Source organism: Coenobita brevimanus, chromosome 89 (genome assembly GCF_032717465.1).
Source record: "Coenobita brevimanus isolate Jiangsu-jjx chromosome 89, ASM3271746v2, whole genome shotgun sequence".
In the NCBI taxonomy this organism is placed as follows: Eukaryota; Metazoa; Arthropoda; class Malacostraca; order Decapoda; family Coenobitidae; genus Coenobita; species Coenobita brevimanus.
The window spans coordinates 27,056,779-27,074,323 of NC_137042.1; the positions used below are offsets into that span (position 1 = coordinate 27,056,779).

General features: G+C 45.4%; 1 long non-coding RNA gene across 1 annotated transcript in view; it reads right to left on the reverse strand.

Annotated features, from left to right (window-relative positions):
* LOC145411390 (uncharacterized) overlaps positions 1 to 17,545 on the reverse strand; it is an 83,535-nt gene that overhangs the window by 35,045 nt on the left and 30,945 nt on the right. Inside the window, exon 2 of the long non-coding RNA XR_013899413.1 lies at positions 2,684 to 2,798. This is a non-coding gene — a long non-coding RNA (uncharacterized LOC145411390). The remainder of the gene's footprint in view (positions 1 to 2,683; positions 2,799 to 17,545) is intronic.

Here is a 17,545-nt window from a genome sequence, read left to right on the forward strand (position 1 = left end):
GAATTTCTCCGTTCATGTTTCTTTGTGTACTTAACCATTTTATACAGGACGATTTTACTTATCTTAGGGAAATTTTAATCATCAAGAGGGTTGGATACTCTCTCAATTAGCCTTTGGAATGCTTGAATTTTCCTAACATAATTATAATAGTCTGGATTTGGCCTGATTATAAACTGCCGCAACGTGTTAAGTAATCCTTCGTCTTTGCGTGCCCGTCAATTTTTTCACCTGTCTGTCTGCCTGGATGTTTTTATGTCCCTGTTTATTTGTCTGTCTGTCCATCTAATGCGTTGTTCTGTCTCTCTGCCTGCCTGTCTGTCAACCTGCCTATCTTGTGCTTCACTATATTTGTCAGTTTTTCGCTAGTCTGTATTTCTTGTTCATGTTCTTCTCTCCGCCTGTGTCCCTGCTTGTTATATCGTTTACGTGTTATCTCTACTGTCTGTCTGTCTGTCTTTTTATAGCTTTTTTCTCTAATTCAGGCATTCTATCTAGGTTACAGTCAGAAGGATAGTGCGTCTCCCCCTTTTCCCCCTCCAAATTAAGTATCCCACTCTTCTCTCCCCCATCTGCCCCTCCCCTCCCATTCTTCCCCCTCTTCTCCCTCAGTCTTCCAGCCTCTCCTCTTCCCTTACCATCTCTCTCTCTCTCTCTCTCTCTCTCTCTCTCTCTCTCTCTCTCTCTCTCTCTCTCTCTCAAACACACACACACACACACACACACACACACACAATTACAGAAACATCCACCCTTTTTTTCCGTAGCTAGAGGCGCCATAAGGGTGGGCTGAGGGAGGGAAGTGATGTTACTCAACTGGGCCAGACTCATATGTTGTGAAGGACAGGAGGAGAGGGGGAGAAGGAGGGGTTAGAGACGAACGGAAGGGGTGAGTAGAGGAGAAAGGAGAGAGGTGGGGGAGACAGAAGGAGGGAAGTGGTTAAGAAGTTTGTTCTTGTTGATGATGATGATGATGATGATGATGGAGGAGAAGGAGAGAAGAGAACCGGTGGGTGGAGACGGGAAAATAAGAGGAGAAAGTAAACAGGAAGAATAATGTTGGAAAGCAAGTGATGAAAGGAAGAAGTAGGAGAGAGCAGAGAGAAGAGAGGAGGCGAAAGGAGGGAAGGAGAGGAAAAATTGGAGAAGGAATGAAGGTGGAGAAAGTGATAATGAAAAAAAAAACAGGATGACGAAAAGAAAGAATAAAGAAGGGAAGAAGTAGAAGAAAAGGAAGTAGAATGAATTGGAAGGGAAGGAGGAAGGAGGGGTGAAGAAGCCCCTCCCACACTCACTTACTCTCCTCTCCTTCTCCTCTGACTCACTTCCCTTCCTACTTATCCCTTCCGTTTCATATTTCAGTCTTACGTTATTTTTTTTTACCGTATTTCGGCTACCGTTCATCTATTCTTCCTTCCTTCCTTGATTCCACTCATCCATCCATCCTCTATTTACCTAATTCCTTCCTTTCTTCTTGCCATCCAGATACATTTATCCTGTATGTATAAAGATAGATAGATAGATAGATAGATAGACAGATAGATCCACCTACTGACCAACCTACCACTCACAATATACTTCCGCCCCTATATGCTAACCTATCTATCCAAACACACCAATCGATTTATCTACTACCTACACAACCTACTGTATCAGCCTACCTGTCAACGTACTCACCTACCTACCAACATCATTCTCCACACCTTAATTTACCCGCCTCATTTGTCGCAATACTATTTTTTCCTTCATATAATTACCCCATTTGTCTCCATCTCTCTCCTTTTCCCCTCTTCTTTATCACCCACTTTATCTCTCCCTCTCTCTCTTACTCGTCACTATTTTTTTCTGTCACTTTAAATTTCCTTTTTTTTTCCCTGACTCCTTTGATATTTTTTCATGTACATACCTGGTAATTCTCTCTCTCTCTCTCTCTCTCTCTCTCTCTCTCTCTCTCTCTCTCTCTCTCTCTCTCTCTCTGTTTACTATCCATCCGCATAAACAAACGCGACTCTCCAACACTTCACTTAGCAACGCATCGGTAAGAGGGAGAAGGGAGAAGGACAGTGGGGGAGAGATAAGGATGGAGAATGGAAGGAGAGGGGTAGGGGATAGGAATGAAGGAGGGGGGATAGATGGTGAGCAGTAAGATGGGGGACAATGAAGAAAAAAGGAGAGGGATAGGGATGGAAGAGAGAGGGTGGGGAAACAGAAGACAGAAATCTGCATGATGGGTGAAGGAAAGAGGTAAGGAAAACAAGGAGCGTGGGACGGGAGGGAAAAGGAACAGAAGAAAGAGGGGGAAAGAAAAAGCAGGGGGAGAAGGAATGGAAGAAAAGGGTGGGAGGGGGGAACGAAGGGAGGAAAAGAAGATGAAAGAGAAGGAAGGGAAAGGGGAGAGATGAGAGACGGAAAATTAAAATGAAGGGGTCCAAGGGGAAAGGGAATGGAAGGAGGGTGAGGGAGAGGGAGAGGGAGAGAAGGAGTTGAAAAACAAGGGGTGAACGTAACCTACACGACAGGCATCACGAACTCCACATTACATAACAAGAATCACACGACACGAAAAGCAAGATGACTCTAATTATTATAATTATAAAAATACACAAGACACTTAACCTCTGAGCGCGATACACCCATTACAAGAGTACACACACACACACACACACACACACACACGAACACTTACGTCGCTGTGTCGTTGTTCGCGTAGGGTGTTGAGGCTAGGCTGTGTGTGGCCTGGGTAGGTAGGGGCTATGGTGGCGGGGGCCTCACATCGGGAATCACGTGCCCCGCGCCAACACCTGCAACACACACACAGGTAAAAAGTAATTAATGCCCAGGCGAGTGAGATGAGATGAGGTGACATGATGCTGGGTTGGGTTGGGTTGGGTTGGGTTGGGCTGGGCTGGGCTGGGCTGGGTTGGGTTGGGTTGGGCTGGGCTGGGTTGGGTTGGGTTGGGCTGGGCTGGGCTGGGCTGGGCTGGGCTGGGTTGGGTTGGGCTGGGCTGGGCTGGGCTGGGCTGGGCTGGGCTGGGCTGGGTTGGGCTGGGTTGGGCTGGGCTGGGTTGGGTTGGGTTGGGCTGGGTTGGGTTGGGTTGGGTTGGGTTGGGTTGGGCTGGGTTGGGTTGGGCTCGGTTGGGTTGGGCTGGGTTGGGTTGGGCTGGGTTGGGTTGGGCTGGGTTGGGTTGGGCTGGGTTGATAGGGTTGGGCTGGGTTGGGTTGGGCTGGGTTGATAGGGTTGGGTTGGGTTGGGTTGGGTTGGGTTGGGTTGGGCTGGGTTGAGTTGGATTGGGCTGGACTGGGGCTAGGTTGAGTTGGATTGGGCTGGACTGGACTGGACTGGACTGTAAGAACTGGACAGGGCTGGACTGGACTGGACTGAAAATGACAGTACACAGGTGACCGTGGAGGTGAGTGACATGACCAAATAATACCATGAGAATTACATATCAACGTTTCCTACACGACCTAAACAAAACCCAGTGACGTGAACACAGCCGGAAATGAGTGACGCAATGAGGTGAGATCATTCTTTGTACTTGATGTGCTGTGACCGCGAGTAAGAATGAGGTCCGTATTGTCGTCGGTTATGGAAGCTCCCTAACGCCTTTTCCTAAGTGATTTATTTTGCTTATTACACCTTACTGACCTCTTTTATGTTACTTAAATCCTTCCAATATAGCAATTCTCTGCATAAATAAAGTACAAAAGGATATTAACCAGCCATATCCAAAAATAAATCACTAAGGAAGAGGCGTTATGGAGCTTCCTTAACCGAAGAGAATACGGACGTGAGTGTGTAAGTCCGTCTTGAGAACCTCGACTGGGAACGAACAGGGAGGCATACACGCAAAGAAATACCCCATGAGCCTTCAATGTAAACTCTCTATGAACGGTAGTAATCTGATTATCAAAAGCTGAAAAAAGTATGACATTGTTTCATACTGTAAGTGGCTTTTCCATATTTCGTAACACCCCTTCCTCATCGATTTATTCTGCTCATAACACCTCAATATTTTTTTGTGCGTTACGAATGCAATCTACGAATACGTCAATAATAAAACGAAACAACTTGCTAGTGAATGCAAAGCTGCAAGGAGGAGAATAAATCGCTAGGAAAAAGGGGCTACGGGGCCATCAATGCGACTTAAAACCGATAAACCGAAAGTGACAGCAGAAACGGTGAATGGTGGTGGTAGTAGTAGCAGTAGTAGTAGTAAGAGGAGGAGGAGGAGGAGGAGGAGTAATGGTGGTGGAGATGGTGGTGGTTGGTGTACCGAATATAAAAGTATATGATTCGGTGTGCAAGACGAAAGTAGGAGGTGAATGTTAATAATAGTGGAAAGACATGGAAGTGGGATGTCTGGAGGGAACGCAAGCGCGAAGTGGAAGCAAATGAATAAAATAACTAGAAGAAAAATAGCAGGTTTCGCTCACATATAAATTGAGAGAGAGAGAGAGAGAGAGAGAGAGAGAGAGAGAGAGAGAGAGAGAGAGAGAGAGAGAGAGAAAACCAAAAGCTGAATGAACGTGTTAAATGTGCCTGTAAAGTGAGTAGGCTAACAGACCAGAGGGGCACTCTGTGGAGCGCATCTCTCCGACACGGGCAACGTAATTTCCAAACCACTCTTCATAATGGGTTAGGTTTCCTCATCACTGATTAGGGTTTCACAAAAAATGTTTCCCGGATCCAGAATCTGTAATGCGACCCGGATCTGTCCCAAAGGTTAATCGACTGTTCCCTGGGACATGGACTATCTACCCACCAAGTTTGGCCCAAATCTCTTTCTGGTGTTTGAGTAATCGTTCCAGCAGACAAACAAACTAACAAACAATCAAACAGAGGTGAAACATACTCTCCATGTCAGAGAGAAAAATGATGCAAGACGAGGAATGGCGTGGTTATTGACCGGAACGACACGAAGGACGATCAATTCTGGAAAGGCGATTAATTCTGGAAACTCGTGGCAGGATCAATGGACTGGAAAGAGTGACTGAAACCCAGAGTAACTGGAACGTAAGAAAAACGAACGAATGATAAAGCGACTGACCGCGGAATTAACCAAAGAACTTCACAGGAATGTATGAGAGAGAGAGAGAGAGAGAGAGAGAGAGAGAGAGAGAGAGAGAGAGAGAGAGACGTACATATATTTCTTAGCTACTATAACAGAAATAAAGACAGGTTTTTTATTAACTTTTCCAATAAATGGCACAACATATTTTCTCCCAATTTTTTCTCTCTCTCTCTCTCTCTCCAGAAAAAAAAAAAATCAACTCAAGAAACCACATCATAACCCCTTCGGCCTCATGACGTACCGGTTTTTGCTTTTATCTATTTCTTTATCTATTTATTTATGTATTTATTCATATATTTATTGGTACTTCTAAATCATTAAAATTAACTTAGGGGGTCTATTAGTATTAAATGTATATGTATCAACTCCGGATTGGAAAAAAAATCCTCCCTTTAAGCAGAATCAAATCGTCTGGTGCCCGTCTTCTCCTCGGTTAAGGAAACTCCCTAACATCTCTTCCTTAGCGATTTATTTTGCTTATTACACCTTACTATCCTCTTTTGAACTGCATATACCGTATCCTTCCAATATCGCCATACTCTGCACAAGTAACGCACATAAGGATACTAACCAGCCATATCCAAAAACAAATCGCTATGGAAGAGGAGTTAGGGACCGGACTAAAATACCGGTACCGCCCTGGAGAAAAATTCCATGGATTAAAAACGAAAAAAAAAAAAAAAGGGATCGATGATTTCTGACACAAAATCTAGAGTGAAAAAAAAAAGCCAAATTGAAAAAAATATTACAAAAAAAAAAAAAGAGAAAAACCCGGAAAGCCACTCCAAAATAATTGTCTGGAGCTTGAGAATGGAATCTATTGGGAGGGGAAAAAAAAAAAAAAAAAAAAGCAAGAAAAACAGCATGGGAAAAAAGGCGATCGTGATTTCCTATTCCTTTCCCGTCTTTGTCTGCTGCGGCCCCTCTCTCTCTCTCTCTCTCTCTCTCTCTCTCTCTCTCTCTCTCTCTCTCTTTCGCACTTCGTTTTATTATTTTCCTCCTCATTTAGTCATATTCTAATTAATATTCACTCTCTCTCTCTCTCTCTCTCTCTCTCTCTCTCTCTCTCATTTTTTTCGTCATAAATTCTTACCTCTTTTTCCTCGCCTATCTGCCATTCCTATCGCTCTCTTCCATCTTTCTCTTTTTCTTCTCTTCTTCTCTCTTTCATTCTTCTATCCTTCCTTCTTCATTTTTATCATTCTTTATATTTCACATTCCAGTTTCTTATATTTTTTTTATTTCGTTTCTCTTTTTCTTTCAGTTTTTATCCTCCCAAGTTATTACAACGTCTACTATTATTCTATTCTATCACTACCTTATTTTTTATCTATCTACCTCCCCATCTATTCAGCCTGTGTATCTATTAACCTGTCAATGTATCTACCTACTGCATCTATCTGCTGTATAACTATCTATTTCCGTCCGCCCCTCTCGTCACTAATAGGTCAATGTGTATATCTACCGGTGGGAGAGTCTATCAAACATTCCTTCTATCTATCTCGTTCTATCTATCAGTCTTTGTATCTATTTAGCTACCAATCTACAAACCCACCTACGGATATGTTCACCTGTTCACCTATATATCCAGCTATTTATATATATTTTTATCTATATATCCATCCTGTCTATCAACATTCTTCTTCCTCAAATTCTTCTACTCAGCCACTTTTTTTTTTTTACTCTCGCTTCGTCACCACTTCGGAATGTTGCCACGTAATATGAGAAAAAAATATATAAGAGAAATGATGCAAATAAAAAAGAAATAAATGGCCAAATATCAAAACAGCAAAAAGTGAGAAAACAGAAGAAAATATACGGAAAAAAAACATGAGAAAACACACACACACACACACACACGCAAAACAAAACAGTTCCTTCCATTTATCTCAAACTGCGCCTTAAGGGGAGAAGAGTCGAGGGGGTGGGGAGAGGCAGAGGGGAGGGGAGAGTTGGGAGGTGATGTGGAAGAGAAGAGGAGGGAAGGAATGAAGAGGGAGGAGAGGGAAAGGAAGAGGTAAGAAGTAATGTGGAAGAGGGGAGAGAAGAGGAGGAAGAAGAAGGCTATGGAGGGGACAGGAGAGAAAGAGAGGGGAAGGGAGAGTTTAGAAGTGATGTGGATGAGGGTAACGACAAGAAGGGCGAGAAGAGATGCAGCAGAAGGTGGGGGTGAGAGAGAGGGGGAGGGGGAGGGGAAGGGGAGAGAGAGAGAGAGAGAGAGAGAGAGAGAGAGAGACAGAGAGAGAGAGAGAGAAGCACTTAACCGTCACTATTAACAAAACATTCCTTACAATCGTCCTTCAACCCCCACCCCCTTCTCTCTCTCTCTCTCTCTCTCTCTCTCTCTCTCTCTCTCTCTCTCTCTCTTACATCCTTAATCTCCCTTTTTCCCCTCCCAGTGAGGTATGTAAGTTGGAGGACGAGGGGAAGGGCAGAGAGCAGAGGGGAAAGGGGAGAGAAGCTGAGGGAGGGGAAGGGTGAGAGGGGAGGGGAAGAGGAAAGAGGAGAGAGGAGTGGGAAAGAAGGGGGGAAAGAGAGAGGAGGGGAGAGGAGAGAGGAGGGAAAAGGGGAGGGGTGAATATGAGGATTAAGGAGAAGGGGAGGGAGAGGGAGAGAGAGGAGAGAAGGGGAGGGGGAAAAACTGAAGGAAAGGAGGTGGGAAGGGGCAGAAGAGGAGGAGGAGACAGGGAAGGAAGGGAGGTGGGGAGGGGCAGAAAGGGAGAAGAGGTGGGGGAGAAAGGGAAGGAGGGGAGGTGGGGAGGGGGAGAATGGGAAGGAGGAGGAGGAGAGAAAGAGTAGGAGGGGGGGTGGGGAGGAGATAAGGAGACACTAATGAAGGTGTAAGCAGTCCTAACTACACCTTTACACCTGCTAATGACTTGTGCTAATGACTCACTAGATCTATTATTACATTCTCTCTCTCTCTCTCTCTCTCTCTCTCTCTCTCTCTCTCTCTCTCTCTCTCAATGCATGTATGTACTGAATGTAGGTATCAATATTTCCTCCACTACAGTAGACTATCTGCTTCCCCCTCCCTCTCCCCCGTCTCTCTCTCTCTCTCTCTCTCTCTCTCTCACACACACACACAAACACACACAGCGCAGTGTTTTGCAACTCTCATAAATATATAAGCCATGTATACTCAAGCTTCAGTACACACACACACACACACACACACACACACACACACATTACAGACGACTTTCCCAGGCAATCTCAAGCATCCTCTCACGTTTCCTTCTCTTCTCCTCTCTCCATTCTCCTCCTCGCTCTCTTTCATTTTCTATAACTTCTTCTCTCTTCTTTCTTTCTATCAGTCCCTTTCCTCTGCTTCTCTCCTTTTTCTTTCCTTTACGTTCTCTCTCCCCTCTTATCCCCCTTTCTCTCCCTCATCACTTTTCCTCTTCTCTCCTCTCCTCATGCACTCATTCTCTCTCTTATTTCCCTCTGATCCCTCTTCACTTCACTCTTCGCTCTCTCTTTAACATCTCCTCTTTTCCTTTCTTCACCATTTCTTTTCTTCCACTTCTCTTCCCCTCTTGGCTACTTCTCAACTCTCCCACTCCTTCTAACATCTCTTCTCTCCTCTCCTTTGCATCTCTTCTACTCTCTTCTCTCCTCTGCCCTTCTTCTTCCCCCTCTTTTTCTCCTCTCCTCTCTCTCTCTCTTTCTCTATCTCGTCAATTCACGTTTCCTTGTTTCTCTTTGTTGTCTCCTTCCTTTATTCTCTCTCTCTCTCTCTCTCTCTCTTTCACATCCCACCCACACACACATTTGTCTTCCTCTTTTCTCCCACACATTTTTCCTTCCCTTCCCCCCTTCCTTACCTCTATCTTTCCTTCCTTCCTTCTCTCCCTCTTTCCCCTCTCACATTTCCTCCTCCCTTTCCTTTCCTTCAAATTCTCTCTCCTTCCTTCCCTCCTCTCTCCTCTCTGATGTCCTTGTCATTCAACCCGTCGTCCCCACTTTCCTCCATCCCGTCCAGTCTCTCTCCTTCCATGCAATCTCTCATCTCTCCCTCCATCCCAAGCTTCTCCTCATCATAAACATCATCTCTTCCTCCTCCTCCTTCTCCTCCTCCTCATCATCATCATCATCATCATCATCATCATCATCATCGTCACCATCATCATCATCATCATCATACTTAAGTACCAGTTAATATATACTTTCTAGCTCTTCTCCACGAAACTTCTACCCTAAAATGCCTTATAAGAGTCTGCTGGTCACTACAAAATACAGTAATAATAACAAAATAATAAGAATAAAAATAATAAGAATTATAATAATAATAATAATAATAATAATAATAATAATAATAATAAACTACAACAAGAAAAACAAGAAAGGGAGGGGTAAACCAATGCAAGAAGTTATCCGATACAAATATATACAAAAATACGTAATTAATTTCAATGAAGGCGCACAGGTACAAGGAAGCAGGTACAAAAAAAATACAAAAAATACACAAAAATAATAAAGACGGCAAAATAAAAAACAAAAGAGAGTAAAATAAAAGAAAGTATTAAAAAATCCTAACACAAAAGAGGTTCGCCACGGCAGGAGAGAACCAAGCCCTGCCTCCATCCCCCCTGCAAATCTCGCCTTATTAAATTTACACAGACTTTTAATATCCCTAAGTAATGTAATTTTATTCAACCACTCACTTTTATTAATCAAGAATTTTGGGGTCTTTTTTTGTCTTCTCTTATTCATGTTTTCTTTATTTTCTTTCGCTTTTTCTTCTTTCTGATCTCTCCCTCCCTCTCTCTCTCTCTCTCTCTCTAAGTTCTCCCATTTCCTTCTTTCTCCCTTTTCTTTCTGCGTCCTTTCCACTCCACCCTCCCTCTAATATTTTTCCTCCTCCTCCTCTTCTCACCTCCATTTTTCCTCCAACTTCCCTCCTTCTCTCCCTCTTTAGAATCTCTACAAACTTTCCTCCTTCAAACTCTCTCTTTCTTCCCTCCATCCCCCGCCCAAAAAAAAACCACTTAGCTACCTCCCTCTCCTAATTGCTCCCCCACTTCTCTCTCTCTCTCTCTCTCTCTCTCTGACACACACACATACACACACACACACACACACACACACACACACACACACACACACACACACACACACACGCACACGCACACACACACGCACCTTTTTCATATTTCACTCCTCCCTCTCTCTCTCTCTCTCTCTCTCTCTCTTAAAGTCCAGGAGACGCCCAAATATACATAATTCATTGGTCGCGTCAATGGCAGCTTAGGAGGGAAGAGATAAGGGGACGGAGAGATGGAGGGAAAGGGGAAGCAGGGAGAAAGGGAGGAAAGGGAGAGAAAGGAAGGATGGTGGAGGTGAGAGAGAGAGAGAGAGAGAGAGAGAGAGAGAGAGAGAGAGAGAGAGAGAGAGAATTACGTGAGGTGGTGAAGCAAGATACGTGGGAAGGAGGCAAGATTTCTCGTGAGGGAGTGAATGAAACGGGAGGGAGAAGACAGAGAGAAATAGAGAAAGCGAAAAGGAGAGAGAGCAGATGGGTAGAGAAAGAGAGGAGAAGGAAGGATGGAGGGAGTGGTGGGAGGAGGGGATAGAGAGAGAAAAAGGGGAGGGAAGAGAGAAAGGGAGGAAAGAGGGACTATGCGAGGGAAGAAGAAAGAGAACGAAAAAATATGGAAGTGTTGGTAAAGGAATCATGTACCCTATCACTTCATGAGGCAATATGCAGCAACGGGGAGATTTCCTTACTGAAGGAAACGTGATCTGGGTTTAGAAATAACCGGCCACCCTTCAATAAATATCATTTTTTTTCCAATATAGCTGTGAGCGCTCATAATATCACGTAGTTTTTGAAGGGCTGAGCTGTTTTATAACCTGTCTTTCAAGCACGTAAACTGTCAGGTGTTCATATAAGTAAAATAATTATCTATTTATTTATCTATCAGTTTAACTATTTATCTACCTACATATCAATCTATCTATCTATCTGTCTATAAAAACATATGCTTTCGAGATATGCAATACGTATTAAAGGAATGCATCCCTGACATGTATATCTGTATGATCCTTGTTCCATCCAGTATGTTTAAGGTCCGATGTATTTATACCTGCATAACATGAAATACCTGTAATATACAAAGTTATACGGTTTACCTCTATATGTAGGGTATATGGATAAACACACGTTCCTATACGTCAATATGCATTTACGGACATCCATATTTACACAAATCAATATCTAACTACGCACCGGTATACTAAAATTGAGTATACTTGTACAAATATAGAGATACACAGGCTTCCAGTATACCCATGTAAATGCAGCAAGGTTGGGTAGCGGTATAACGTATGCTCAGATCTGATCGCACGTCAACACTGCATACTCTATTGCAACACCTCCACTACCACACCTTACCTGAGCTCTATCTTCACTCCCACACCTTACCTGACCTGCACCAAAGCATCTGGTGGTAGGAGAAGGAAGATTAAAATGCAGTGCCGTCGTCGTCATTTTGTACATGGTAGCAGATTAGAAAAAAGGAAAAGATAGAACTTGTAAAACTCGAAGGGAAAGCGAGTGAAAAGTACAAAAGGAGTTAGCCTAATCAAGGTACTGGAAAATATGGAGTGGAAAAGAAAAAATAAAGAAAAAAGAAAAAAATAGGAGAGAGGAAGTGAAAGACAGACAGTAGGGAGAAATGGAAATAAAGACTAATTAAGCCAAAAAAAAAAGGCAGAGATAAGAAATGAGTAGGACAAGGAGGAAGGCAAGAAACAGAGGAAAAGGAGGAACGCACGACGAGAGAAAAAGAGTATGGGAAAATTAAAGGGGTAAAGGGTCATGGAGGAGGAGGAGGAGAGAGGGGGGCATGGAAAGAGGAAGACTGGAAAAGAGTAGATAACAGAGAGGGAGCGAAGGAAGGGGAGGGAAGCCTGGGAAGTCGGAAAAAGGAGAGAAGAGGGTTGAGAAGGAAGGAGTAAGTAACGGGGAGGGCTATGCTATACGGAGGAAAAAGGCCAAGGAAAGTCATGGAGGGAAGGAGAGGAACAGTAAGAGGGTAGACAGGAGGTGAGAGAAGAGGTGGGATTGGGGTAGGAGCGGAGAGAAGGGGGAGAGGGGGGGGGAGAAAAAGAGGGGTGAGGGAGGGAGGGAGGAAAGGAAGGGGGAAAGGCCAGGAATGGTCATGGAAAGGAGGAGGAAAGGGACACATGATGGGGAGGGAGGGAGAGGAGAACAGGATAGAAAGGGGGGAGAGGGGAAAGGAGAGGAGGAGAGACTGGAGGGGGGAGAAGGGAAGATAAGGCCATGAGAATAATAAGGGAGGGAGAAGGGAGTGAGGAGGCAGGCTCAGGGGAGAAGAGGAAAGAAGGCGATGCTAAGGAAGTGGGGGGGGGGGCGAGGAGAGCATGGAAGAGAAGAAAACAGACGAAAAGGTAAGGCAGAATAAGGAACCAGAAGGAAGGAGAGGGATGAAGGTGGAGGGGAAGGGAAATAAAGAGAAAGGAAAGGGAAGTGAGGGGAAACAGAGATGGGAAGGGAAGGGAGGAGAGGTAAGGGGAAGGGATGGAAATGAAAAGAAGAGTAATTAAGGATGAATGTGGAACGAAAGGAAGGGTACGAAAGAAGGGAATGAAGGAGAGCTATGGACAATGGGAATAAAAAAAGAGAGGTGATAAAGAAAAGAGTGAGAAGAGGGGGAAAGAGTGGAGGAGCAAGAAGGAGAAACAAGAGAGTGTGAGAGGGAAAGGAGGGGAAAGAACGAACGGGGGGGAGAGGAGGGGAAGCTATCGAAGTGAATGAGAGAGAGAGAGAGAGAGAGAGAGAGAGAGAGAGAGAATTATGGCAAGAGGGAGAAGAGGGAGGGGAGGGGAGGGGAGGGGAAGGCTAAGTCCTAAGGTTCATGGAAAAAGGGGAGGGGGGAGACGGAGGAGTGAAGGGTGATGGGGGGAGGGGGGTTAGTGAAGAAGGGGAGGGGAAGGGGGAGGGCTGAGGATGGAAACTCAGTGGTTTTCCCCAACTCAGTTTCCAGCAGCTGTTGTTCCCCCCCCCCACCCTCTCTCTCTCTCTCTCTTTCCCTCCTTCTTTTCCTACCACTCTGTCTCTTTCAAACTCTAATTCCCTCTTTTTTCCTATATTTTCTTTTTTCTTAGCCTCTCTCTCTCTCTCTCTCTCTCTCTCTCTCTTTTTTCCTTTCTCCCATCGTCCCTCTCCTTCCACAGCTCATCTTCCTTCCCTCTTTCCAGCCATCCCTCCTTTCTCCCAACTTCTATTCTTCGTTCTTTCATTCCATCACCCGTCACAACCTCTTTCCCTCTTTCCATCTTTTTTTCCTCTCTCCCATCTTCTCCTCTTCCTTCTTTCCTTCCTTCTCCCGTCACATCCTCTCTCCCCCTTCTTTCCTCCTCCTCCGTCCCCACCACCACCACTCTCACTATTTTTCAATATCAATTTTCTTTTTGTCTGTCTCGTTCTATTACCGACCCCTCCCTTACCCTCCCCCAACCCTTTTCCCCCACTCACTTCTCTCCTCTTCCTCCCTCTCTCCTACCCCCATTCCTTTTCTTCCTCCTTCCTATCCCCTCCCATCCCTTCACTTCTTCCGTCGTCTCCCTTACCTCCACTTCTTTCTCTCTTCCTCCTCTCCCCTTCCACCTCTTCCGTATCCCTCTCCCTACCCACACTCTTCTCTCTCTTCTATCCACTCTTCCCTCTTCGCTCTAAGTTAGGGATGGATAGGGATTGGAGATGGGGGACGTCGGACAGAAGTGGGGAAAGTGAGAGGGGACTGGTAGACCTGGTATGGGGCGGGGAGAGATTAGTGGGGGTATGGATAGTTGCATATTAAGGGATGAGGGAGAAGGAATGGGGAGAGGATAGGGAGGGGTGTGGAGGGGACTGAGGAGGTGTGAGGAGGGGACTGAAGAGCGGGTGAGAAGGGGATGGGGGTGGTGAGGGGAAGGGCAGTGGTGAGGATCAGGAGGGGGGGAGGGGACTGAGGTGTGTGGCGGGGATGGTGAGGGGTGTGAGAAGATGGTGAGGGGTGTGAGAAGATGGTGAGAGGTGAGAGGAGATGGTGAGGGGACGGGCTGTGGAGGGGATAAGGAGGGGGAGGGGACTGGGGTATGTTTGGATGCGATAGGGAGGCGTGGGAGGGGATGTAGAGGGGAAAGGGTGTGGAAGGGCGAGCTTAGTGAGGATATGTGACCCTCCTGGTGGCATGAAGCAGAGAGGGGCGTGGCAGTGAGGGGAGGTGGGGGGTTGAGAGAGAGAAAGAGAGAGAGAGAGAGAGATTAAAGAGAGTGGACCATGAAAGTGAGAGAGACAGATTAAGATAAACTTGTGAGAGACTGAAATAAAGTGGTGTGAGAATGAGTGTGAGAGAGAGGGGACGAGAGGATCACTTAGAGGGATTTGAGTTGTAGATGTAGTTGAGATAAAATGGTGTGTGTGTGTGTGTGTGTGTGTGTGTGTGTGTGTGTGTGTGTGTGTGTGTGTGTGTGTGTGTGTGTGTGTGTGTGTGTGTGTGTGTGTGTGTGTGTGTGTGTGTGTGTGTGTGTGTGTGTGAGAGAGAGAGAGAGAGAGAGAGAGAGAGAGGTGGCAAGTAAGACAGATAGTGAGAGATATGGGTTTGTGAGAAAGGAGATATGCAAGGCAAATGAGTGAGACAGTGAAAGATAATAAAATATACGAGAGAGAGAGAGAGATTAGAGTGGAGTGGGTGAACTGATAACAAGCGAGATACGGAACATAAAAATAAAAACACGTGTGAGTGGATCTGGGTAAGATGAGACGGTCTGGAAGTATTAAAAGAAAAAAAAAAAGATCGATTCGCCCACCCAACTCTCTCTCTTCCCCTTCCCCCCTCTCTCATCTCCTCCTCTGCCCTTTCCCCTCCCTCCCCCTCCTCCCATGCTCTTCCCCACCCCTTCCTACTTTACTCTTACCCCCTCCCTCTTTTCCCCCTTCTGATCTCCCTTTCTGCCCTTCCCCTCCCTTTATCCTCTATACCCACACCCTGACCTCCTCCCCCACACCATTTTCCTGCCCAGCCACGTCCCCCTCACATCCCCAATCTCCTCCCCTCCCCTCCTCTTCTACCCTCTTCCCTCCCATCTTCCCCCTCACCACTCTCCTCCTCCCCTCCACCCCTCCTCCTCCTTATCTCAGACATCACCTTCTAACCCTGCCTGAGAGTTTTAGCCACCCTACTTGGTTCTGTTAATATCCCTCCCCACCTTCTCTCTCTCTCTCTCTCTCTCTCTCTCTCTCTCTCTCCAAGGATCTCCCAGAACCTTCACTAATTCCATCCGTTTCTTCCAATTCTCCATCCCTTAAACTTTCAAGACATTCTCTCTCTCTCTCTCTCTCTCTCTCTCTCTCTCTCTCTCTTCACCTGCAAAACTTTCCTATTCTTACCTAACGAATGACGACGTTCTCTCTCTTACCTGTAGCAAATTTTTTCCTGGCTACCGTCTCTCTCTCTCTCTCTCTCTCTCTCTCTCTCTCTCTCTAAGGGAGGAAATACGCTCAGAAAACCCCCAACGGAGAGAAGTTGCCCCATAAATCCTAAGCAGATTTAAATAATCTCTCTCTCTCTCTCTCTCAAGGGAGGAAATACGCTCAGAAAACCCCCAACGGAGAGAAGTTGCCCCATAAATCCTAAGCAGATTTAAATATATATAGACATTTATAAACTTCTCTCTCGCTCTCTCTCTCGCTCACATTTTCCTCGGTTTCCTCTCCCTCTCGATCACTTTTTTCCACCTTGTCAACACGTATTTCTTTCTTTCTCTCTTTCTCTCTCTCTCTCTCTCTCTCTCTCTCTCTCTCTCTCTCTCTCCCTCCACCTTCAAAATCCGAGGTAATAAAGAGACGCGTTTACGGATGCCAGAGTAAAGGGAATAATGGAGGGAATTATCGACATGGACGCCAAACAAGGGAAGGGCACCACAAGGAGGAGGACCAGAGTCAAGCCCTTGTGTGTGTGTGTGTGTGTGTGTGTGTGTGTGTGTGTGTGTGTGTGTGTGTGTGTGTGTGTGTGTGTGTGTTTTATTAGTCACCACTATTTTCTTCAAGTCAACCCCTTCAACCCGATGACGTAATATTCCCACTACATTATTTTCTTTTTAACTACGGACGATTTTATTTACCTTTATTTATCTCTGTAAGGGGGTTAAGGGGGGTGTATCTAGGCTAACCCTCCCCCTCGGTTCAATAATTCTCCCCACAGCTGAATAAAATCGTCCGGTGCGGGAAATGACTGAATATATAAGGTGAGAGAGAGAGAGAGAGAGAGAGAGAGAGAAGAAATGTGAGGAAAGAAGAGCTAGTACTAAAACGAGAAGAGAAGAGGCAAAGAGAGGTGAAGAGAGAAAAAGAGAGTAAAAAGGAATGAAGAGAGGATTGAAGATAAGCGAAGCGAAGAAAAGAGGTCACATAAGATCTTGAATGAGGAGAGAGAGGGAGAAAAGAAGAGAGGAGAGAGAGAGAGAAGAAAGGAAGAGAGGAGAGAGAGAAGAAAGGAAGAGAGGAGAGAGAGAAGAAAGGAAGAGAGGAGAGAGAGAAGAAAGGAAGAGAGAAGAGGAGGAAAGTAGAGAGGAGGAGACGATGAAAAGAGAAGATAAGAGAGGAGGAGTGGGAGAGAGGAGACAAGAGGTTAGGGTGATTAGGATGGAAGAGAGTGGGTGTGGGAGATGAAAGAGGAGATAGCTTGAGAGAGAGAGAGAGAGAGAGAGAGAGAGAGAGAGATCCTTTTCCTCTCCCAGTAACGCTACAGTAATATGATACTATATTTTCCCATTTTCTCATTTCTTTTCCTAATTTCCTCTCTCTCTCTCTCTCTCTCTCTCTCTCCTAAGCTCTCTCCGCCTCCACCAGCTTCATTTTCCCTCATCTATAGTGAAATGATCCCCTCAGAAGCCCTCCTCTCTCTCTCTCTCTCTCTCTCTCTCTCTCTGTAAAATCACCTACAAGATATACCACCTATTCCTCCTCCTCTTACTGATTCCTTCTCCTTCTCTCCTTTATTCATTACTTCCTTCCTCTTTTCCGAACTCTTTCTCTCTCACATACTCCGTCCTCTCTACTCCTTTCAACCTCACTTCCTCATTTCTCCCTCTTCCCTCCCTTCTTAATTTCCTTTTTCTATCTTACCTTCTCTTTCCTCCCGACCCCTCCTCCTCCTTCCTTCCTTCCTCCCTCTCCCTCCATACTAAGAGGTATTGTCTCCACAGTTCTTTCCCCTCCTTCCTCCTCCATAACTCCTTCCCTCTTTCCCCTCTTTCTCCTTCTTTCTTCTCCTCCCCCTTCCTCCTTCCACCCCTCACCTCCTCTTCCTCCTCCTCCACTCCTCGAGCCTGTCTATACTAAGATGGTCATTAAGGCAGCCATATTCCCTTCTCTTTTTCTTCTTTTTATTCTTCCTCCTCCTCCTTCTCCTGATCCTTCTTTCTTCTACTTCCTCTTCCTCCTGTTCCTTCTTCTTTTCCCT